Source organism: Sinocyclocheilus rhinocerous, unplaced genomic scaffold (assembly GCF_001515625.1).
Source record: "Sinocyclocheilus rhinocerous isolate Xijiao unplaced genomic scaffold, SAMN03320098_v1.1 scaffold466, whole genome shotgun sequence".
Lineage (NCBI taxonomy): Eukaryota > Metazoa > Chordata > Actinopteri > Cypriniformes > Cyprinidae > Sinocyclocheilus > Sinocyclocheilus rhinocerous.
The window spans coordinates 321361-346881 of record NW_015631145.1 but is presented as its reverse complement, the minus strand read 5'-3'; the positions used below and the strand labels follow the sequence as shown (position 1 = coordinate 346881).

Below are 25521 nucleotides of genomic sequence, written 5' to 3'. Positions count from 1 at the left end.
ATTCTTCAAAATATCGTCTTTTGTGCTCAAAAGATAGAAACAAACTCATACAGGTTTGGATCAACTTAAGGTTGAGTAAATTATGACAGAGTTTAGACCAATACTTGGAGCAGATATACGTCTTATAAATCATTCAAGACAAATGATTCTCACCTGCCTTTCCACCCAAAGATGGTATGTAAGAATTTGGTACAACTTTCCCTGAGGTCTCAAACCTGTGTTTGTCTCTAAGTGAATTATTATATGCTATTATATTCAGTCAACTGGAATTACCTCGATAATTTCTGCTATTGAGATAATTCCATATTATACACAAATTATCATTGCAATAAAATGAAAGTTTTATCAAAGTAACAATTACTGAAAAGTGGAACATGCTATAAAGCAATGCACTGTTTAAATGCATACTTAAAATAAAACCACTATCCATGTATTAAAACCCACACAAATTTATCTCTAAAACAAAATATTTCGTGCATTTTTGAAACTTGTACATGATAATTTGAGTGCCTACATGGGGTTCTGTATGAAGAAACATCTTCGAAAAAGAAAAAGGAAAGAAATAAAATGATGTCTTCACTTCTCTGCCAGAAACATCTGTTGCTTATAAGATATTTGTGCTGTCAGATGAGGCTTTTTTGAAACCCATTTTATTATTCTTTTATATCACATATTTCAAAACCTGTCTACTCCCTACACATTCATTGATCAGCAAAATGAGTTGCCGGTAGCCATTTACTTTCATAGTCGGGAAAAAATACTATGGAAGTCAATGGCTACCAGCAACTGTTTGGTTACCAACATTCTTCAAAATATCTTATTTTTTGTTCAACAGAAAGAAAAGGGAAAAAAAAACTTCCACCGCCACTTGAGGGTGAGTAAATGAGTAACTGAATTTTCATTTTTGGGTGAACTATCCCTTAGAACACATGTTGCTAAACTAACACAATATAAGCACACATAAGCTTTTTGTTAATTATTTATTTAGTCATTCATTATTTATTTATTTATCTATCAGCACCATTTTACTGTCTACTTTCTGTAATGGCCTTCAGGTCAAGAAGTTTCCAGAAATGTTGAGATATGATTGGAAATAATAATTATGGATAGGTCATGGTTGAATAATTTTCATTAAAAACTAGAAAAAAATAAAAAATAAAAATCTAATGTAATAATGGTCAAAGCTACAATTCACCACTAAAAATCAAAAGTATACGGGGTACACAATATAAAAAAAAAATGTATGCTCTGCATCACTCATATGAGCAGACCTTCTGGAGAATGCATGGAGGAATCTTGCCTTCCTTTCTTCCAGGTTATTATGACTAATAGTTTGTACTCTGTTTGGGGGGTGGGCGAGCAGGGATCGTGTGTGGGTGTACAGCTACTCACGATCCTTGGGTCAACCGCGTTATTCGTTTCCTTTAACAACAGATGCACATCCATGCGGCAGGACTTTGAGACTTTACTGTGGGCCGTTAACACTCCAGATATAAAATCTGCAAAAGGTCATTTTCACACTAAGGATGGAGCAAGGTATTTCAGAGCCCGTGGCTTTTTATCTCTATGGCTTGCTGGGGAATGTAAAATGAAGCTCGTAATGGTGTGGATGTATTTCAGTGTTACAGCTGCCTGTGTACATGGAGGCCAAATGGCATCGGGGTATATAAAAGACAACCATATCCAAGGTCTCCGTTTAGATTTAATCAAATATAATAGCAAAAAACACACCGTTCTTTACTGCAGTGGTGAATTTCTGCCGCAGTTTAGTTGAAGGATGAACCAACCATATTCAATCTGAGGGTCGTACCAACCTGGGGTGGTGTGACTGTAAAAACGGCAGATGGCCATATAATTCAACAAGGACAATCCTATTGTGTGTCAAGACACAAAATGTGAACATTTATTTCTTAATCTACCTGTGTAAAAGATTTCGCAAAGCCACGGTAAGTCACTACGATTCACATTGTGGCGGCTGCGGGTTTAACCATTGTTGAGGAAGGGTATTTTCATCAAACTAATTTCTTCACAGCCACTATATCCAAACTGAACCCATCAACACCTGCAGAGAAAACTCATCTGGACAACGGTAATAGAATTACCCAGAATGTACCACTAAACTAGCAGTAATGGCCCACTGTCTACACAATCAAGTAGAAATGAGCGCAAAATGGATGGTTGCGGCGCTGATGTGGAAGATCTGTTGCTGTGGACTTTAATGATTTCTGGGGGTGAGTGTTTCTTCTAAATATACAGAGAGAGAAAGAAAAAAGGGGCCCAGTTTTAATAAGGTCCCTTGTTCTGAGAATACTTATTGATTTTTGCCGTAACCGCATGTGTGGTGCAGGGCTCTGCTCTTCTGGAGCTCAGTAAAGGTAAATTGAGCCATTTAGAAGCCGCGAGTGTCTTCTGGGGCAAGGGTTTGCTGCGGCCTTTTCTTCTCCTGCAGTGTGTTTCCATCAGTAGAAAATTTCCTCCACATGAGGTGAGATTAGGTGCCATGTTCTGAACCTCTAAACATGAGATACCCTTTGGCAGCTTGGGGAAATGTTACTTTTAAAATTAAAGCAAACAACACTGTAATTAATATTTAAAGTACTGTATTACTCATAAAATGTAACTAGCAATCTAAAGTAATCCATAGATGTATTTACACAGGATATTAATACAATAAAAAAATGTCCGTAACAGCTTGATTTTAAATTTTTCATGCACAATAAATAAATAAATAAATAAATAACTACATTGGCCACAAATACATACAACTAGATTGTTGCATGCAGAAAACATTACTGATATGCATTAAACTATAGAACTATGCTGATTTTACCTTTAAAAAGTTTTCACTTGCCACTGGCCCCATTTTCTTTAAAAATGCAAAGCTCTGGGTTACAATGAGGCACTTATGAGGTGAATCAGGTCAATCTGTAAACTTGAAAATAGAGTTTCAAAACTATACCCACAAAACATTATGCATGTTAACCTGACTTTACTTTAGTAAAGTTAACGTACAGCACATCCAATTTTTCAACTGCCATGACAGTGTAACACTATGAACACTAAAACTCTAAAATAACCATAAAAACAGCATTGCACCTCAAATTAAAATCAAGTTTTAACTCAATAATTCATGTAAGTGGTTTGATAATTTTTTAAGCCTCACATTTCTGCTGTTAAATCTGACGAATTTGCCACATTCACTTTCATTGTAATTGTCTCAACATAACCTTGATTTCCGCTTTTTCAAAAGAAAGTGAGAGACGTGTTGAAATGATTTTAATCAACATTATTCCTCAAATGCTGTTGATTGAGCTTAAATTACATTGAACTCCGAAAACCCCCAACATGGGAAAATGAGAGGTTTTCAGTTCTAATCTTCCATTAGAATTCTTGCCCTTCACTTTCATGTCGACTAAACACTGTCACCTGAACGACTGTATAAACATTAAATTGTTACTAAAGGTTGTGCTTTAATTGCCTGGCATTTAGCTAATGCTTTTTATCCAAAGTCCACTAATGGACAGCTTCCATGGGGCAACATGAGACTGGGTGCTTTGCTCAAGGAAGGAACTAGGGATCGAAGACCAAAGACATGAAGTCAGCATCTTAACATGGGGAACTTCAAGACAATGCAACATTTAAGTATTAAGCAAAACAGCCAATGAAAACCAGATCTGACTGGATGAATCTACCATTCCCCATATCTACAAATGCCAACCCTGAAAGAATGAGGCACAGCAAATGAGAGAACAGATTAATTGTCTAAATTGCCTTCATAATAAAACAACTAATAGGTTAACAACACTAATTCCCATCATCCTATCTATTCATTCTCACACTTAAAAATCAGCTGCAATGATGAGATTTAATTGCTGCTAAAGCCCCCAGAATCAATACGCAACATTCTCAATAACTCTCCCCACACATGGCTGAAGGATAAAACAGCATTTAAGACGAAACTGTTCACATACGTGACAAAGATCAAGACTAATCACGAGGCAAGACAGCTGTAATTAAAGCAGAGTGCATTTATTGTCCTGATAGCACGAATGCTATTGTAGCAGTGATACTGCCATTGTCAGTGCTAATTGGGTTAGCGTGGAGTAATGTGCAATTGGAGCTGTGATTATTAGAACAAGCTGAATTTGTTTCCATATATTACGGCGACTACTTCAAGTGCAATCTCCGGCAGGATTAGTACTTAAAGTGAACAATTTGCAGTAACAGGCTCTGACAGAACCCCTGTGTATCCTGATGCCTGATCACACAAACAAGCTGAAGACACCCTTGAAACGTATAGGAACAAACAGGAAATGAAAAATTGGAGCTGATTTTCGTGTTGACAAAAGCAAATACATTTGTGAAAAATACATCTATCTATCTATCTATCTGTTCATTTGCTCTATCACTCATTTGGCCTATCGCCAATTGTTTATTTGTTCATATCTATCTAACCATCCATCCATCCATCAATCCATGCATCCATCTGTTCGTAAATCTTCATTTTTTATTTGTATGTAACCGTTTATTGGTTCATATTTATCGTTTTTGTTTGTATATATCTATTGTTTATTTGTTTGCAACTATTTATCATTTATTTGTTTGTATCTAACATTTTTGTTTGTAACTCTCTATTGTTTATTTCTAATCTATCCATCTATCCATCCGTCTGTCTGTATATCCATCCATCCATCCATCATTTATTTGATAGTATCTATCTATAGCTTATTTGTCACTATCCATCAGCCAATCTATCTAACCACCCATCCATCAATCAAGCTAGGTAGGTGAATGAGATAGATCTAGATATACATAGTGCTGGGCGGTATGACCAAAAATTTATATCACGGTATTTTCCAAAATTATACCGGTTTCACGTTACATGACGGTGTTTTTTTGTCATGCATGGCCGGGTGTTAACCATATTTTCTACTGATTGAGAAAGAAAATATTGCAGTATATTGACTTAGAATGCCCTATGTTACTGTATTGATGAGTGAATATTGTCAAAAAAATACCACACTAAATAGTGACTAAACACGACCCCTTTTAATACATGTTAACCAGGAGTCACTCTCATTTATAATCGCAGCATCGTCTGATAAAATCAACATGCATCTACACTAAAGAGCGGCTATGCGGTTGTTTTGGCTATATTACTCTTTTGTCTCATGCAGCGCACTGCCTGCGTCGGAGTAACTAAAAAAAACAACAAACAAAAAAGTGCATGTGATATTAACAGTGAAAAGGGACCCCTTTCAAACAGTGTCGCGTTCCGAACGTTGTTTAAGCGACATACGTATTGCGGTATTTTAAAAATTCATATCATAACAAAAATAAACACCGGTATTCGGTATGAATCGGTATACCGCCCAGCACTAGATATACATCTAGTTATATTGACAAATCAATACACATTACGGTAAAAATGGGCATAATAATACACTTTCATCCTTTTTTCCCCTTCAAATATGGTATTTCAAAGTGTACACCATATAACATTGACAAAAAATAATTCAAGTTATATAACGTCAATCAAATCAAACATTCAATCAAAATGGTTAATCTTTACATTTATAAAACATCTCTCAGTTTTCACTCTTTTCATCTCCTTTCAATAGCTCAGTTAATAAAAGAAGCAAGCCCACTGTAGGTGAAGAGGTGACTGATACTGACAATGGCTCATACAGTTCCAGGAAATTCCAGATCACATCATCTTCTATGTCAACAAAAGAGCTTTCACCTCCCTCACACTGAGTACACACAGCACTGACCTCCTGACAGAATGAAACAGGGATCAGATGGTGGATCTAGCAGCTAACGCTCGCTGTCCAGCAGTACAAACTGAACGAGGCACAGAGTCCCTTTCAGACTCGCAATATAGAAGAAGAAAAAGAATGAAAGAAATTAATAGATGGACCTCCTGTGGCTCTGGAGATGGGATGTTACTGATAGCATCCATTTCCATCAGATAACTAGGCCAGTTTTCACAAATGGCACTAAGGAAATAAATAAAATGTTGTGTGTGAAGTGAAAGGAGTCGATTAACTCAAGGTCGCTATGATGCTTTCATGACCTCCTGAGTGCACTCGCATATTCCACTGCTCCAAAAAAACAGTCTTATTTGTTTGCAGGGAAATCAATAGGGCTGATATATTAGGTCGCTATGACTGTCTGGGATCGGGATTGGATCTGTGTGTGTCTAGTAATGACTGGAATCGGCTTGGGGGCGTGTGTGTGTGTTTGGTGGCTTATGTTCCCTGTTCAGAGAGAATTCCAGCAGTACAAACAAAGAAAGAGCACAAACCAGCTCAAATCTGCCGACTACAGGCATGCTAATGTGAGGAATAGTTGGTAACAAATCTGTTCATTTAAGATGGTTAATTCATATATGGTGGTTCAAAATACAATGCACAGAATATTAAACACAGGTAAATAATTCCTAATAATTTTACTAAATGATATAATAACATACTATAATATCAATCTATTCAACAAATAAGTTAAGTGAATGAGACAGATATACTGTAGTTTGTAATTCTGAAATATTATATTTGAAGGGGGAAAAAGGATGAAAGTGTATTATTATGCCCATTTTTTTACCATAACGTGTATTGATTTGTCAATATAACTAGGTATATATCTAGATCTATCTCATTCACTTAGCTCGATGGAAGGATTGATGGGTGGTTAGATTGGTTGAATGATAGTAACCAATAAACAATAGATAGATACTATCAAATAAATGATAGATAGATAGATAGATAGATAGATAGATAGATATTTTTTGGCTCTGAATCTAAAGACTGAGGAATCCAAAATACAGCATATATACAATTTTACTTTTTAGTGTAATTACAATATATGATATAATTTCACTAGCTTATTTATTTATTGATTTGTTTATTTATTTATGAGCCAAAGCAATGAAAATGATCAAAATGAATCAATTCCAGACACTTCCTTAGCAGGCAATAGATGGTTATGGACATTAGCATAACTCCATGAGCACCAACAAACTATGTTGTGCTGCTTGTTATTGCTAGTCAGTCACACGTGTCTTATATTTTATGGAGAGGGTGCGTTCTTATTCTAGAAAACATTTTTTTAAATGTGTACGAATTCTGTCTATTTTTGTTAGTGGGACAATAAAGTACGAGTATGTTAGCATATATGTTGCCTGCTAAGCTAACAAACACAGGCAAAAATCCACAAAAAAACTGACAATCGACAATTTTGAATCCAATCCAACTCGTCTGAAGTTAGTAACCACTGACGTTAGCAGAACGTGCAGTTGCTGGCATATTGCAGTTTCCATTGAACTTATAAAGCGAGCAAAGCTATGAAGATGGATGGACAAAGAAAAGGGCAGCTACTTTGATAGCACCTAGAGTCCCCAACAGCAATAATTGATTAATCATTCATTTTTAATGCACCGTAATTGGATAAACAGAAGGCCCACAACTCATTGGACCTCAATTATTTATTATGCATTTCTTTCTTTTTTTATGGTAGCCGGATCGAGGTTGGTTTAATAGGTTCTGGCACACATTTCTTCCTGTCCAAGCCCTGTCCTTTATTATGCTGTTGTGAGTAAATATGCAGCGTAGACACAAGCTGAATACATCACTATAAAATCAGCAACGGATAGCAAAGCCACAGTGACTGTTCCATTCATTTCATCAGAATATGGTTGTAAATGCAGATTCTTGTAATTCATTTGATTGCATTAATTTATATGAGATGTAAACCAGCTATGGGCGATTTGAACAAAAACAAGTTTCATCATGTTAGCTTTCAGCCTGAAGTTAGATCATTTAAATGCATTCACTGGAAATGTATTCTTTTAAAATGTATAGGGTTTACACTAACAAATGTCTTACTCCGTGAGCAGTTTGCTTTGCACAATGCACATTATGGAAACTATATAAAGAAGAAAATACAATTATTTTTTGCTGTTCTCTCAATACATCTCACTTTCTTGGCTTGACTTGCTAACATCAAAACAGGGTTATTATAGTTTACTAAAATTAAAACCATAAAAAAAGTTACTTGAAATAAAATTTATGTTAACTGAAATAAAATGTTTAGGTTTTTTTTTTCCAGCATTTCTCATTTTTATTTAATTTAACTTGATGTACTAAAATATCTAAAACTGAAATAAAAAATAAATAGACATTTAATTAAATTATTATTTAACAGAAAAACTATATAGAAATGTAATAATAATAATAGTAATAGTAATGATAATACTGAAAAAACAAACAACTAAATTTCTAAAACTTTAAATAAAATTAAAAACCAAAACAAAATATGAAAACACATGAAAACAAAATAATTAATTCAAATTATTAAAAAACTATAATAGTATTTTAATCATACAAAAATAACACTGCATTGAAATGAATCACTTATGTTGTTGATTCGAGCATAATATTACATTTACATTTATTCATATTCAAACATGTATTCAAAGATATGTTATTCAAATATTCAAATATAATATGTTGCTGTAAACCTAAAATGTCTGTTAAATGAATAGATTTTATTATGCAATTAAAAACAATCATGTAATACTGTTTAAATGTAACCCTTGTAAAATAATAATAATAATCAGATGGTACCACAACAAAAATACTCATATATCATATTATTTACATGGCATCACAATGTACTTCGAAGAAATCCATTGTACATTTTGGTTAATAAAACAAATCCTCACTATTTTGTGATATTTCTGGTTCCGCGTTCATATAGTATTGGAAGGAGACCTGGGGGGCATCACCCATCCTTCATTCCTGGTCCCAGGGGGCGGCAGAGGAATGTGTGGCCCAGTTTTCACACCCAGGGACCAGCGATGGAGCCACAGGGCGACGCTACATTTATTAACAGTGTTCAATTTGCCCGTAACGTCTTTTCTCCGTCCCGGCCCCTCGGTTACGTCTCCTGCCCGGCTGCCTGTAGTCCCACAGCTCACTATGCCTGTAATTAATCCATTCATCTCCCATAGCCTGGATCAATGAGCCCTGACACAGAGACAGTACGGACCCAAACACTGTCTGCACATACTGTAACATACCCTCAAAACCGCCTCATGCTTGTTGCGTGAACAAATAAAATATGTGCAAGCAAATAAACCAGCTTCTTATATCAACATAACAAGCTAATTGTACACATAAATGTAATGACCATATTGATCTGTGGCCTGAGGGCTGTTCATTAAGTTTTCCACAGTTCTCTGGTTTTTCTCTGTTGGCAATATAAATATTCAGCTATTTGGAAATGTAGCCACAGTATAACATTTGAAAAATATATTTCAATGCCCTGTACTCTCGTGAAAGATGGACTTTTGTTAGTGCATTCTCAACTTGGTTTGTCCTGAGTAGATCTGTAATGATGATTATTCAGGGGTAAAGGGCTATTAAAAGATTTTTTGTTGAAACTGATTCATATTCGATGATCCCATGAAAGGTCTGTCTATATTCAAACAGTCTGGTATAAACACACACATACACACATACACACACAGCACTCCTGCCATGACCCGGCCACTCTAAATCCCTCTCTGCACACTGCAACCAGAGATCAATAAGTAATTTTTGGGGGGCTGATTAGTTTGCAGTGGTAAGGGAGAAGCCGCTCGCCTTTTTTCCTGAGGACCTAATCATGCCCTAAAAAGCAGCCTTATCAGCGAGCATAATGACAGGAATCGGCTAATTCCATGATGCAAGTTTTGGGACAGATACAAATGGGGAGTGTTATTGAGAAAGCCACAGATTTGAGTGGAGATGTTCAGGGAGCATCATGCTTGCTAATCTCTAATTGGGTACCAGGCCTCCTTCATTTAATATAAACTACATATTTCACAATTCTTTGCAATTCCTTTGGACTTCTTGGGGAGTAAAAAAGCATTATTGACATTGACAACAGTGAGCACCACATTTCAAAGAGCCAAGAACATGCTAGTTCATGACGTGGACGGCATATACACCCATAAAATGGTGGAAACTTATTTATAAAGTGGAATTTAAGAGGTTATTCAAAAAAGTACAATTAAAAATTCAACTGTAAAATATAAATTCACACTGTGAAATACAGTTGCATATTAGACAAAGTCACAATCACACACATTCTAGACAAACGTACAATTAAAAAGTCACAATTTAAATATAAAGTCACAATTACAAGAGATAAAGTCACAGTTAGGTAATATGAAGACTATTTCTATCTATCCATCCATATATCTATCTATCCATTCAACATCCATCCAATAAAACACTTAAACAGTAAAATATACATATTTTGATTATGTACCTGCATGTCATGTGACCATTAACAAAACTCAGAGAGCTGTGAACATTGGAATTGTGTTGTTAAATTACTGAAATATTACTTAAAATCCAAAAATGTTATGTGGCCACTCCTGTCATGAATCCTGTCCATGGAAACAGTTTGTGTTGTGCGAGAGTCACTGTAATGGAAGTCCATGGACCGGATTCATGACAACTCCATTTTGTGTAATTATAGTCACCTGACTAGTGGCTGGTCTGTGCAGTTCCATAAAACTGGAAGACTTTCCAAATGTACTGTATGTAGATGGTAGAATTGTTTTAGAAAGAAAAATTTAAGGGAGAAAAAAAAGGGGGAATCAATAAATTATTAACAATTTACAGCCACGGTGTGAATAATATGTAATCATATATTAAAACAAGATTCCATGTTTAGTTTGTCACACCCATTACTACTTACTATTGTCAACCAAAAAGAGATGAGGTCTGTCTCAATTTGTGTACTTATGCACTATTTTTTTTTTTTGCCATTTTATAGTACAGAAAATTCCAAGAAGTGAACTTCAAATAACTAACGCTAACATAGTGTATAGTGTGTCATTTGGGACAGGACTATGGTATTGGGGGAGGGACATTCTGATTGGACAAAATGAGTGAGTTCAGGATGAGTCATCAATATTTGTGGTCCACTTTTCCTGAAGAGAAAGACTATAATTTTGAATGCACTTGGCAGTGTACTACCAAATATATGACCACAATTTTCATTTCAAACCTGCAAAAAGAGAACAAAACTGCAGAGGTGCTAGAAAGAAGTCATTTAGAAGTTGTTAGTCCCCAGTGTGGGAGGTAGTACATCCCCGGAGTCTGTTGCCCTCAGAAAGACTAATGGCCATGCCGAAGATATGAGGGCAACATTAAGTAAATATATGACTCTCTTTAAACACGAACGGCGTTGCTACGGCAACAGCACCGTACAGAGCAGTCGACTGGGGGAAATCTAGCAGCATGCTGGGTGCGGAAACACGCGGTTACGGATGTGCTTTTGAAAAATAACCATACGTGTCTTCCCGAGAGGTTTAAATTAGAGACGCAGATGATGTTGTGGATGCTTCTTTCACAGGCGGCACAACGGATGTGGGTGACATGGAGATATTAAAGTCGTACGTATTCGCAAACAAATACCACTTACAGACTCAAAACAAGAGCATGTGGCTGTATTAATGAAATGATTCTGCTCTTTTAAGCTGGAAAAAGAAGAGCAAAAGATTGCAAACAATCTTAGTTTGCAAAATCTGCACAGAACAAGTAATGTTTATGTAGCTACATGCTACACGCTACTCATAATTTAAAGTAGTTCAACTTTCATCATTTCTAAAATGACAATACCAAATGCTTCTAGTCTTTTATTTGACTTCATTATTTCATAATGAGGCCCACAGAAGCCTTTGAGGACACGCCGCATGTCTTTGTGCGTGTATTTTTACATAATAGCCATTACAGCAGCTTGAACTCTCACACTTGAGGTTGATATTCTCATCTAAATATACAGCACCCAGCGGTGTCATCACACCCACATATTTATGCTTAACTTTGCAGAAAATTATAAAGGGCAATTTTCAAAATAGCACTTATATCTAATGGGCCTCATCTCGGTACAATTTAGCACTAGAGAAGTTCAAACGTGGAGAGTTTGTCCTACAACCAAGACTTTCAATGTGAATTACACAATACAAGCTTTTCGTTTTGACACTGCATCAAATAAAAGCCTCATGTTTTACAATATTTGTAGAAGAGAGTTTTGCATGATATTCTATCACTATAGCATTATTATGAGAGCACAAGGCCTCACGTTTATTACCAACTCCTGAGGGTCATACAGTTCCACCTTGTAAATTCTTATGGACAAGAGGGGGGTGTGGGCATCCTGAAGACCCTTGTGTGTGTGAAGTCACCATTATTTTCTCTCTCTTAGCTTGAGATTGATTAACAGCCCCGCTATAAATGGTCAGTTTCATCAAAGCATGTGACGAAAATGAATTTCACCCCCTCTCCACTTCCACATTCACAAATACAACAAATCCCTCAATCTTCCCCCCAAGCCCCCTGGAACATACGGCAGTGAAAACTTCAGCCTGTCCATCAATAACGGCCCCGCAGTGCAGGCAGGAATATGAACATTGTGAAGATTTTATTTCAAGAGATGGATGGGATGATATATGCTCTTGGCAGTCTGTGAAATTTATCAGCAGAGGAGCTCCCTCTACTGGAGGATGCGCAGTACTGACATTCACATTTAACTGGGTCATATTTGCTTTGGGACAAATAACAGATTACTCTAATAAAATGCTGGTTTCAGTAAAACAAAGCAACCTCAGAAAAACTGTATAGAGATTCTTGTGTCTGTCTACATGCTTCTCACCAATGTACATAAAAAAAGAAAGAAAAAGAGAAAGATATGTTCTCAGATATGTGGGTTTATTATTTGTTCAACATATTTCCTTTAAAAAAATGTATAAAGTGTGTGTGTGTGTGTGTGTGTTAAACTGTAAAAGGAGAATCTACATTTTATCATTGTACAGAAATATTATTTTACATTCAAGCAACCATATTTCCTCAAACTGCAAGCAATAAATAAATAAATAAATATACATTGTCATTTCATAAATGCTTCTCTTGTCACTGCTTCTTTTCCTCAGTCACTTAAAATTGCTGCAGTCACCCCAGTTCTCAAAAAACCCAATCTTGATCCCAAAGTTTTATCCAATTATCGTCCCATTTCAAATTGACCATTTATTGCTAAATTATTGGAGAGTACTGTAGCTTCCCAGCTTAAGTCTTTCCTAGTGGCAAATAATCTCTTTGACCCATTCCAGTCCGGCTTTCGTCTGCAACATAGTACTGAAACTGCCCTTGTAAAGATAGTGAACGATTTATTACTCTCTTGCGACACTGGCTCTCTGTCTGTACTTCTGCTAATTGATCTCAGCTCTGCCTTCGATACCATCTCTCATGATTTGCTTATCTCTCGTCTTTCGGCTGTGGGTATATCTGGTACTGCTCTTTCCTGGCTCTCCTCATACCTATGTGATAGACAGTTTTACATCTATGCTCGGGATATTAGATCCCCTACTGACCCCCTGAAACAAGGCGTCCCCCAGGGTTCCGTTCTTGGGCCTTTGTTGTTTATTATTTATATTTTACCATTGGGTCAGAAACTACAGCGTCATGGCTTTAGCTATCATTTTTATGCTGATGACATTCAAATTTACACGTCATGCAGGCCTGCCCTATCCACCCAAATTGATAAAATTTCTGTTTGCGTGCAGGATATAAAAACATAGCTTAACTCTAATTTTCTGAAACTTAATATGGATAAAACTGAGATCATCATTATTGGTACCCCATCACTTACCACCAAAGTTCCTGCTGACTTAACTTGCAATATCACTGGCACTCTAATTGCTCCATTTAGTATTGTCAGAAATTTCTGTGTTATGTTTGACTCCTCTCTTTCATTTCAGTCTCATATTAACTCTCTCTCTAAATCAGCATTCTTTTACACGTCGAATTGTCCAGCTCCGTCCTTTCATTAGTGCCAACGATGCAGAAACTCTCATCCATGCTTTTGTTTCATCTCGTCTCGATTACTGTAATGCCCTTTTCATTGGTTTACCAGCTACCTCCATTGCTAAATTACAGTATATTCAAAATTCAGCCGCTCGTATTCTCACTCGCACTAAGCGTTCTGCCCACATCACCCCTATCCTGGCCGATCAGCATTGGCTACCAGTGGCCTATCGTATTAAGTTTAAAATTATCCTGCTTACTCTTTAAGCTTTGCATGGTCTGGCTCCTATCTTCACAGTCTGCTTCCTCCCTATTCTCCACCTCGTTCATTGCGGTCCTCTGATTCTCGCCTTCTTGCCATCCCTTGGTATCGCCTCTCTTCCATGGGGGGCAGATCATTTAGTGTTGTTGCCCCTAAATAATGGAATTCTCTTCCCAGATCACTCTGTCTGGCCAATAACCTGTCTGAATTTAAATTGCTGCTCAAAACTAATTTGTTTTCACAATGTTACTTTTCTTAAATTGACTTCTGTTTATTCTGTTTTATGCTGTCTTATCCATATATTACTCTCTGGATGTCTGATGTTCTCTTTACTTTACCTTCTGTATTATTGTTTGATTGTTTGTTTGATGTTATCCTCACATTTCTGATGTTTATTGTTAATTGTTCTTGAGCTCTGGAAAGGTGCTATATAAATAAAACGTATTATTATTATTATTATTGTATAAAAGACTACTTGAGTATGCTTTACACGAAAATACTATTTCAGTTTTTCTACTGTAAAATTTTATTTACTTCAATTCAACATTGCCGTTTCATTGTAATCAAATGTGACATTTACTAGCAATTTCTGAGTGAAAATTGTTTCACTAAAAAAAATGTTGTATGAAAAAAAAAATCACAAAGACAAACAATTTCATATAATTTCATTTCAGGTAATTCTTAGCAAACACCCTGCATGCACTGGACCGTTGTTATATTGTGTTACTGTTATAACACATATTGTAAATGTTTTGTATTTAGAATTATTAAAACTATATACTTTTTTGTTTGTTTATCTAATGTAGATTTATTTTATTTAAGCAATAAACAATAAGGATTTGACAGGAAGAAGCAATGAAAACCAAACAATTTTAACAGACGAAGTAATGAAAAGGAAGATTGATTTTCTAGCGGTCATCTTTAGTTGGTTTGCTTATTTCCTCTCTTTAACTATCTTTCTGAAATAGACACATGCATTCATTCATATTTCATGCTGTTTCATCAGTATTTTGCACTGTTCTTACATATTTAGTCATCTGTGAATGATGTACTGTACACGCATCTTCCATTACCATGATGAACAGAATAAAGGTGTGGAGAGAAAGAACTCAATTAATCAAACAACAGCTGTATCTGCCTGCCTTTTGACTCTGCTTTGTCATTTTAAAGTGCTTTCTTCTGATAGTTGTGTAGAGATTCACAAGGGGTCAGTAAGGTTAACTTGAAGTGACATGCTGTTTCTTCGCTGCTGTTTCAATGGTTTAGTCATATCTACAAGTGGAGCACGATCCCAGTCACTCCACAGAAGTGGATCAACATCGTTCATTAGTACAGCAAATTAAAACTACACACACACATGCACACACACACACACACACACATCAGCAAAAATGCGTAACTCCAATATATCAGTTGCCACATCTATTTGACTACTTCACAACCACCTCCCTTGTAAGTTGATGTGATTCATCGGGTGACACTGAACTGGCCGGTCACTCACCCTTGTTGGATGGATAGAACTGAAGAACAATGGATGGATGGATGAATGGATGGATAGAAAGATAGATAGACAGACAGGCAGACAGATGATAGAATGACTGATATAACTAAAGAACGACAGATAGAAAAATAGAACTAAAAAAATGACAGATAGAATGAATGAATGACAGAACGAACGAACAATAGAATGAGCAAACAATAGAACAAACAACCACACGATAGATAGATAGATAGATAGATAGATAGATCCAGACACAGATGGAGAAATGACAGACAGAACAATAGATATATAGAACGATATAAAGCTGAAGTTATAGAAAGATGCTGTAGGCAGGCAGAATGTAATAACAATAGAATGACAGTTAGAGCATCAGACAGACAGATAAATAGAATGTAAACAGACATGTCAGTTATCCGTCAAATGTACTGTGAATCCTGAAACTCCCATTGGTCAGTTTGTGAGTAAGGTGATGTTTAGAAGAAATAAAGGTGAATACTGGGCCACCCCCACCCTGTCCCATCTCAGCATGGCCCTTTTTACAAGCAGCGGGCCAATTGCAGTCATTAGACAGTAACCCAGCCCATTAAGTGCGCTCAGAGAGGACTCATCCAGGGGTAAAATGACAGAACTACATTTCCACGCCTCTGGTTTAAAGAGGGGATTTCAAAGAGCTATTACAGAGAAATGAAATGAGCGTCTTGGGTCCAAACCTCTGAGATTAGCCCCTCTTTCTCCTCCGTCTGTATAGACGAATCGTCCTCTCCGTTCCTTCGCTTACACTTCCTGTCACTCACACCGCAGACTCCATCAAGGGAGATCGCTGTGACAAACAGGATTTCTCAATCCATAATCCACTATTCTCACAGCCAATTAGCAGGGTTAATTTGTTGAGTGAGTGCCAAGTGCTGCCAAAGTGGGCGAGGTGCTCCGTGTGGCAGAGCTCTGGTGAACTACCACTACTATTTTAGTGGTATACCCTCATATGGAGTTCATTTAAGGTTCATATATGTTTGTCTTTAACTGTGTGGTGTCCATGAGGGAAAATAAAAAAAAAGAAAAGAAAGTCATCTCAAGAATGTTATGAGTAGTACTGAAATGTCTTTGTGAATCAGTTTGAACAAATCATTAAAAATAATAATTTCCAATTAGGATTCTTTTGCAAAACATCCTGAGGTGAGTGACAGTTTAATTATATCAGTGTTGTTATTGTTGTCCAAAACTGTTAAAATTGTTTTTGTAAAATAAAATTAAATAAAAGTAGATAAAAATGAGAAATTTTATTTGGAATATATTTAAATAAAATAAGTTTAAGCACAAAAATATCTATACAAATTAATATTATTAATATTAATATTAATTATTAACATATTAGTAATAACTTAATAGTATACAAATAATGCTTAAAAACACTCATTTATATCACCAAACAAAAGCATAGTTATATTTAGCTATCAGCATTCAAAGTATTTATTTTACTAAAAAAAAAAACTCATAACTCGCATTGACTCATAACTCATAACACTTATAATTAAATTTAATGAATGAATCAGATGTTCACAGGCTCATTAAAGTGAGCAAATTCACTAAAATGAACAGATTCACTTAAGATGAATCTTATATGACCCTTATTACCAGATTGTGAATTGCCATCTTTTCAACTGACTGAGATAAAGAATATATTTATAATAAACATTTATGAATAATAAAAAATAAAAAAAAGAAAGAATTACGCTCACATAAAAAGTTAAAACGTTATGCTCATAATCAGATACAATCTTGGTGTGTTCAGATGCTTCACATCAATGAATCAATTAAAAAATAATAACAATTTGCTATAAATACCAGTATATAACTATGAATGAAACTATCCTAAAAATGCAAGGCATCCTATAGGGGCAATGATGGCAGAAGATCAAACCTGATCATGTCAGGGGTGTTTGTTTGCACAAAGGAAGGGATAGAATCGCTCTTTGTCTGTGCAATGTATGGAAAAAGAGCAGGATCTTGTAATTACTGAGCTGGGTTCGCCTTTGATGGACAGGTGTGATCCCAGCATGCATTTGTCCATGAGCAGCGGCCACTGAGTCCTCCTCTATCCCAGCTAGCCTTGCCCTTTGCTTTTCACAGGCTAAATGGCAGCTATAAACATGACAAGCCATCAAAACAATGACAAAGCAACTGACAAAGGCAGACCTCTCTCTGTGTAATGTGCTGCTCCTGAGAGACGAGCTAATCAAAATATCACACAAAGACCCTTGTGTGTGTGTATGTGACGCATCAAAAGAAGCTTCTCTGAAATCAAGAGAAGAAAAACTACATTTTAACATTTCGGAGGCTATAGGAGTTGTGGTTACCCATTAAAACTCACCAATATGATACCAGTGGTTGCCAGAGTGTTGAGCAGTTGCTAAGGTGTTCTCATTGGACCCATTGTGTTTTAGCAGCTGCGATTCTGTTGCTAAAGCATTCTACGTGGTTTTAATGTGTTGCTATGTGGTTGCAAAATTGTTCTTGGTGGTTTAGCATGTTGCCATGCGGTTGCGAAGGTTTTTTGATTCATTTTAGCATGCTGCTATCCTGTTGCTAAAACATTCTGACTGGTTTTAGCATGGTGCTATGCGATTGAAAAGGTGTTCTGACTGGTTTTAATGCTTTGTTATGTGGTTGCAAAAGTGTTCTGGTGTTGATGCACAGTTGAAAAGGTTTTCCGTTTAATTTTAGCATGTTGCTAGCTTGTTGTTTAAGCATTTGGACTGGTGTTAGCATGTTGCTATGAGGTTGCAAAGGTGTTCTGACTGGTTTTATTGTATTGCTATGTTGCTGCAAAAGTGTTTTGGGTGGTTTTAGCATTTTGCTATGCAGCAGAAAAAGTTTTCTGATTAGTTTTAGCATGCTGCTATCTTGTTGCTAAAGTGTTTGGACTGGTTTTAGCATGCTGATATATGATCTCAAAGGTGTTCTGATTTGTTTTATTGCATTTCTGTGTTCTGGTTTTAGCATGTTGCTATGCAGTTGCAAAGGTTTTCTGATTAGCTGCTGCTGTCCTGATGCTAAAACATTCTGACTGGTTTTAATATGCTGCGGTTTCAAAGGAGTTCTCACAGGTTCTGGTTGGTTTTAAAGTATTGCTATGAAGTTGCAAAAGGTTTTCTGATTGTTTTAACACGCTGCCATCCTCTTGCTAAAATGTTCTGACTGTGTCTAGCATGTTGTTATGCAAAGGTGCATTTTAATGTGTTATGTTGTTGCTAAAGTGTTCTGGCTAGTTTTAGCATGTCGATATATGGTTACTAGTGTGTTCTTGGTGGTTGCTTACTGCCACTGTCAAAAGAGGTTCTCTATGATATTCTATATTTTTGCTGCTCCAGCAATGTGAATTTATTGTATGGTTTATTTATTTTCCAATTGTATGGTCTGCCATGCAAAAAGTAAATAAATATATAAGTAATTAATAGTCTGACTGTTATATAATAATAAATCTATAACAATGCATCCTCCAAAACAAGCCATACAATTTGAGGTACAGTGTCATTCATTCTCATAGCACAAACTTAGTGCTATAGATTTGTTCAACTCATTAACGCTAAATATGAGCGATGAGCAAAACTATTAAATGATTCTCCTCCTTTCCCAGTTTTCCTGCGTAGACACAAACTTCCTGCGAAAGGTTCCTCCTCTGCCTCTGTTCCAGAGGTATTACATTTCTGCTCATCTAATCTCTGTCATGCACAATAAGACCCACAGCAGATAGGGACTACATTTCTCGCTGCTCCCATTCACACGGGCCTCTTATCTGGCCGCAAACACATTTCAGCAGTAAGTAGACCTGGCCTGCTGATTCCGGGCTTCTGTTGGCTTTAGCCGGGCTTAGACGATCCGGCATCTTCCGAGTTTCCACTACCCCTAACACACACGCAAACCACACACAGACACAAAAAGAGTATTTACCCAAGGCCGTGTCAGGAGTTATTAAACTTTAATCTGGGTAAGAAGAGCATATTCCTGCAATGAATTATAGATGACACAGGTTACAGTCCCCGCGTGACCCCTGCTTTCTCCCACAAAGATCAAATGCGGCAGCTTTTTTAATAAACTGTATTATAAGCCCAGCGCCAAGGCCACTGCCACCCAAGATGGAATTTCAAATAATAGAAAAGGAATTTGTGGTCCAGAGATGGAGAGACTATAAGCCTAAAGTAAATTATGGTTGCAGTGTCCGGGTATTAATACCTGTCTGGGTGTGTGTGACCATATTTACTGGATTGCCCGAGTTTCAGTTGCACATTATTTCTTGAGCGCTGAAGATGATACGCTCCACGTCTGGTCACTGTATGTGTGTAAGCATGTTTGTGCGAGTGCAACAAGCAAAAAAACGACAATCTGTGGTCATACACACGACCCTGGCCGGATCCCGTCTGTTCGATGGAGTCTTAGCCAGAGTCCCAAGCTGTCATTACGATTAGTTTAGCTTTTAACGCCCACTTGGGCCTCTGTTGTCATAAAGCTCATTAACAGAACTATCCCTGTCCATCCTCAAAATCCCAAACATAGTTCTCAAAGCCAGCTGAGACTAAAAAAAAAAAAGTCTAGAAAAACATAGTGCTTTCTTTGCTCATTAAAAATGTGATTTGGCAAATAACAAAATACAACAGTTGATTAGGAAACTGGTTGATTAATTTCAGACTGTGTACTCTGGTTAATAACTTTTACAAAACATTAACATTAAATCATTCAGCAGATGCTTTCATCCAAAACTACTTTCAAATTAGGAAAAAAAAACATGAGCAAGTTATTAAGCAGGAGCCAAAAGATTCAAGATTAAACATTAGTACAAATGTTAGAGGAGATGTATAACTACAAAAAAAATATGTTTTTTTGATGTACTATGAATTATCAATAAAATAAATCATTAGGCATAAAATATGATAATGCTGGGATTTCAGATTCTTGGATGGAAAATGGCCTCTGTGATGCAAAAATAAATAGCTACTGCGTTTTACCATACAGCAACTGAAATATGTCTTTATCATGAAAAGTGTTGTAATTTCCAAAGCATTAAAATATCTTATTCTCATATAAGAGAATAAGAGACTGTACACCTCATAGGGATGTCATCTTTCCTAAAGTCGTTCTCGCTGATGAAAACAATCTATCGCAAATATAAGCCGTGTGAAAAATGATCACCAGTGGCTCTCGAATGCGTTCTTCATTGAGGGGTTTTACCTGAAGGTTTGGAAGAATAGACTTCCACAAAATCTACTGCAAATTGCTCTTTGATGAGAATGTCAGCTGGCCTGAGCGATGGCATATCGCTCGACCCCGCAGTCCGGCACACGGCCATAAAAAGGCCAGGAAACAGAGACATAGGGAGAAGTCTGAGGCTGTAAGTCTTTGTGACGCTAACTAGGCACAGGTCACCGTGTGCTGTTAAATGAGTCACATTCCTCTTTCTGTTTAGGATGAGGAATGACACAAGGGAAATGTAGTTCGCTTTTGTGGGATTTCAGATTCTTGGATGGAAAATGGGCAAGAAAATGTGCCGACTAGCCAAAGTGATTCATAAAACAGCTGATCCTGTACTTGTTGTGGGGATTCTCGGTATCTGTAAAACTGCCACCTTTTTGTCTTTCTACAAACCAATTCACAAGTGACTGTGTAGCTATTTTGGATTAAAAAAAATCATAATCGAATAACCTTACTTCTGATACCAACTTCAACAATTCACCTTGTACTCCAAGACTACCTGTGGAAACACCATCACGCCTTGGTAAACAAATACCTCTCATTTTTCCAAATATGTAATGTGAAACAGTATGATTGCTTGGATTAGCGTGATCGAGTCAAAACAATGTGGAAGACAGACAGTAATTACACAGCAAGAGCTGGATTGTTGTGATGTGGTGCAGCAGGCGTAAATGTGCGTGCGTGACCTGAGGTGAGGCTGGCGCAGGTGATCAGATTAGCAAGGCTAGCATTGTAGCATGCACACCCAGCGAGAGACTGCTTGAATACAGTCATTATCTAAAGTACTTATTTTCAGTACAAACCCAGCATGCTGCTTGCACAGCGGATGGTGCAATCTGCCTCTCGCTATTTAGATCAAACAAAACAGGCCATTTACAGTTTTATGCAAGGCAGTGAGGAAAATGATTTGTACGGAATATTGAAATCTCATGGACATCAGTTTCATTGTGGCCCTACTAGAATATATTGTGACCTTGGGATAACATTGCATTGCAGTGAGAATTTCAGTGATGATGCTACAGTACATAGTTTTTCTGTTAAAATATTTTTGTTAATTATACTTACTAAATAATTATGAAATACAAAAAGTAACTTCTTAAATATAGTACTCTTATTGAAGTGATACTATTCAAAAGTCTGGGATTGTTTATTTTTATTTATTTATTTTTAAGAATTAATATTTCATTTAGCAAGGACACATTAAAATGGTCAAAAGTGAAAGTAAAGGCGCTTGTATTTGGTGCACAAGATTTCTATTTCAAAGAAATGCTGTTCTTTTGAACTTTATAATCATTAGAGACTTCCACAAGCACAACTGGTTTCACCACTGGTAATAAGAAATGGTACTTGAGCACCAAATAATTTCTTAAGGATCATGTGACACTAAAGACTGAAGTATGGCTGCTGAAAACTTAGCTTTGCATCACAGAATATATATTCAATATATCAATATATATATATATCAATATATTCAAATAGAACAGATCAGTTATTTTAAAGTGCAATGATATTTCACAATATTACAATTGTACTGTATTTTTGATCAAATAAATGTCATGGTGAGCAAAAGAGACTTTCAAAAACATAAAAAAAATCTTACATACTCAAAACTTTTGAACAGTATTGCAAACAAAATATATAAACTATAATTGGTATCTGAAATCCTACATGCTACATTAGTGATGATATATAAAATAATAAAATATTACAATCATATATAATTGTGTTGCAAATAGGATTTCAGGTTTCAATTATAGTTCATTTAAACCCCAACTTTTTGTTTAACAATGAATATTGTATTGACCCATATCCAATATGCTCTATGACAACAACATTTAATTGCATGTTTGCTGTTAGCATATACTGTTTTGCATAACAGCAATTATTGCATTATAAGAATATAAAGGTAAATGTGTTTTTGTCCCATAGAAAGGTTTTCTATAAACATCCAAATAATCGATACTGAAAATGTATCACCACTTAGTAGTTGCAGCCTTGTTTTCTAGCTAGCCTCTTAAAATGAGCTCCAAAAAGAGAATCTATAAGGGGCAGTTTCCCAGACAGGGTTTAAATTAAGTCTGGAGTAGGCTTAAACTAGAATAGTTAATCATGGCTTTAAAAATGGCTTTCTGAAACACAGATTAAGTACAGATTACTAACTCCTGGTCTATAGAGTCTTGAACTAAAATAAACTAGATTAATCAAAACCTGAATGACTGACTCTGCTAGAAATCTTAATCAAAACCTGAATGACTGACTCTGCTAGAAATCTTATAATGGGCCTTGTTTGGATCTTCCATCAGGACAATTATCTAAAAAGACCATCAAAATCAACCCAAAAATGGGCCACTGAGCACAAAATGAAGGTTTTGCCAGGGTCATCCCAGTCCTCTGATCTGAGCCCTATAGAAAACTGAAGAGGAGAGTGTCAACATGGACCAGGGAAACTGAAGGATCTGGAGAGATACTGTATAGAATAATGGTCTCTGATCTCCTGGCAGGTGTTCTCCAAACATAAAAAAGTATTGAATAAAAGGATGCCATTATTTGTAGCCAGTGTGTATTAGAGAAAAAACATTTCTTTCATAATGAGATTTCCCTTCCCTGCCATTTTACTTCAATGAAAGTTTAGGGTTTTGTGTGTGTTATTTATTTATTTTAATAAAATATATTTTCCACAGGCTTCTTTGATCATATTTACCAAGGGTGCCAATATTTTTGATATATAAAGATAATGTTAATTTGAAGTTAAACCTGCCTCCTGGTAGGTTAAGCCTCAATTTAGTCCTGAAGTAGCTCTAGTCATTATTCATGAAATCAGCCTATTAAATTCTGGACTAGACTAAGTCTAAGACTATTTAAAACCATGACAGAGAGAGCAGATCTCTGCAGATCTGGTTTAAAGGCCCATTTTATTTTAGGACTAATCTTAATCTCTGTCCGGGAAACCACCCCTAATTGCGTTAACAGTGTAAGTAAGTTAACAGTCCGAGGACTCTGATATAGCCTAGTAGTACGGCCCATTTGCTTTGATTCTGACATTTCTTTGAAACCAGGCTTGGGTTTGCAGTATAGAGTAGGTCCTGACCCAAAGTCATGCACAGTAAAGCCAACACAACCAGAGCGACAGTAATTGGTTCAGATGGAAGACCCATGAGTATATGAAAGACTATGATCTACGGGGTCAGCCTATACCTCTCCCAACAGCCCCTTCGGAAGAACACCCAACCCTCGCAACGAGTCATTACTGGAACTTCTCTGGCCCAAGCATCCATGACCTCCTTCCTGTTCAATTCATCACACTGGTCAGCATGTCAATACAGTAACCACTCCTCCAAAGCTAGGATGGATTGCACGAGGATTAGCTGCGGGTAACATAAGGAGCAGACCCAAAATTGATAAGCTAACCCATTGGAGTAGCAATTACTGAACAGATTCCTTCAATTTTATGAGAATTCATGTCACAGAGCGCCAAACAGTCATCGGGCGAGTTCAGGAAGGGACAAATTGAAAGATGCAACTGGCCAACACATTAATTTCACGTCACATTAGCAGACAGGAGAGAGTCGTTTATCAAAACGGCCGTATGAAAGATAACAAACACTACATTCCTTTATATATAGTGTGATGAAAGACATACAGCGCTGTTAGTGTTGGTTTGAGAGCAAAAACCGAATCACTGTAGGCTTAGCTATCATTCTTAACGGCATTTGCATACTGAAGGCTTGACAGAAACAAACTATCGTTCTCTGCAGAGAGAAAAATTACGGCTGCTCGGTGAATTAGAAGCGGGCGCAGCTAACCATTGACATGACTGTCCACGTCTCCGCGGCGTTTGGATTTATTACCGCGTGGCAGACCACATCATAACTGATGCTTTCAATTCGCAAAGAGTCACTAAGGAATTTACAAGGTAGGGGATGCTAATAGGATGAGAGCGGGATCTGGAGACAGATCGTCAGGACTCTGTAACAAATCTAATAACAATTTAACTAGAAAATGAGTTCTCCAATTCTGCTGCTTTCAGCAATATTATATAACTAATAATAATAACAACAGAAGTAGTAGTAGTATGAAGAAGAATAAATATTAATAATTTTATTTTAATGTTTTGGTATTTTTTGGCCACTATGAAATGTTACTGTATGAAAATGCATGAAGATTCTTCAAAATTCCTTTATTTTGTTCCAATTGTGTTAGCCATTTTACATAAAAGGACAGAGTAAATAAATGATAGAATTTTCATTTTATGCGAACTATACCTTAAAACTACTGATTTATTTAGGAAAAGTAAAATTATGTTTATTATTTCACTCAGAAATAATTCCTGCTGGCTGCCCGGGATGTGCCCACCAGTCAATAAATCTTGATCACAGAGCAATAATGCAGCATGTAGTGGTGTCCACACACACACTCACAAACTCATATATATGAAAGTCACAATGATTTGAGTCTGTGAGGTCATCACACCAGCCTCTGGCACATTGCTGAGCCACATTACCAAAAACACAGCCAGCCCCAAATGTCATTATACCCTCATTACCAGCCAAGGCCTTGGCCTGCATCTCAAATTGTTCATTTAGCCGGTATTCCCAGCCAAAGATTAGCCCCCAATATCAGCGGCAGCCCTCCTGGAGACGTGGGGGTAGGAGGAATTG

General features: G+C 36.6%; 1 protein-coding gene across 1 annotated transcript in view; it reads right to left on the bottom strand.

Annotated features, from left to right (window-relative positions):
- Window positions 1-25521, bottom strand: part of robo2 (roundabout, axon guidance receptor, homolog 2 (Drosophila)) — a 351523-nt gene that overhangs the window by 215646 nt on the left and 110356 nt on the right. The window lies entirely within an intron of this gene.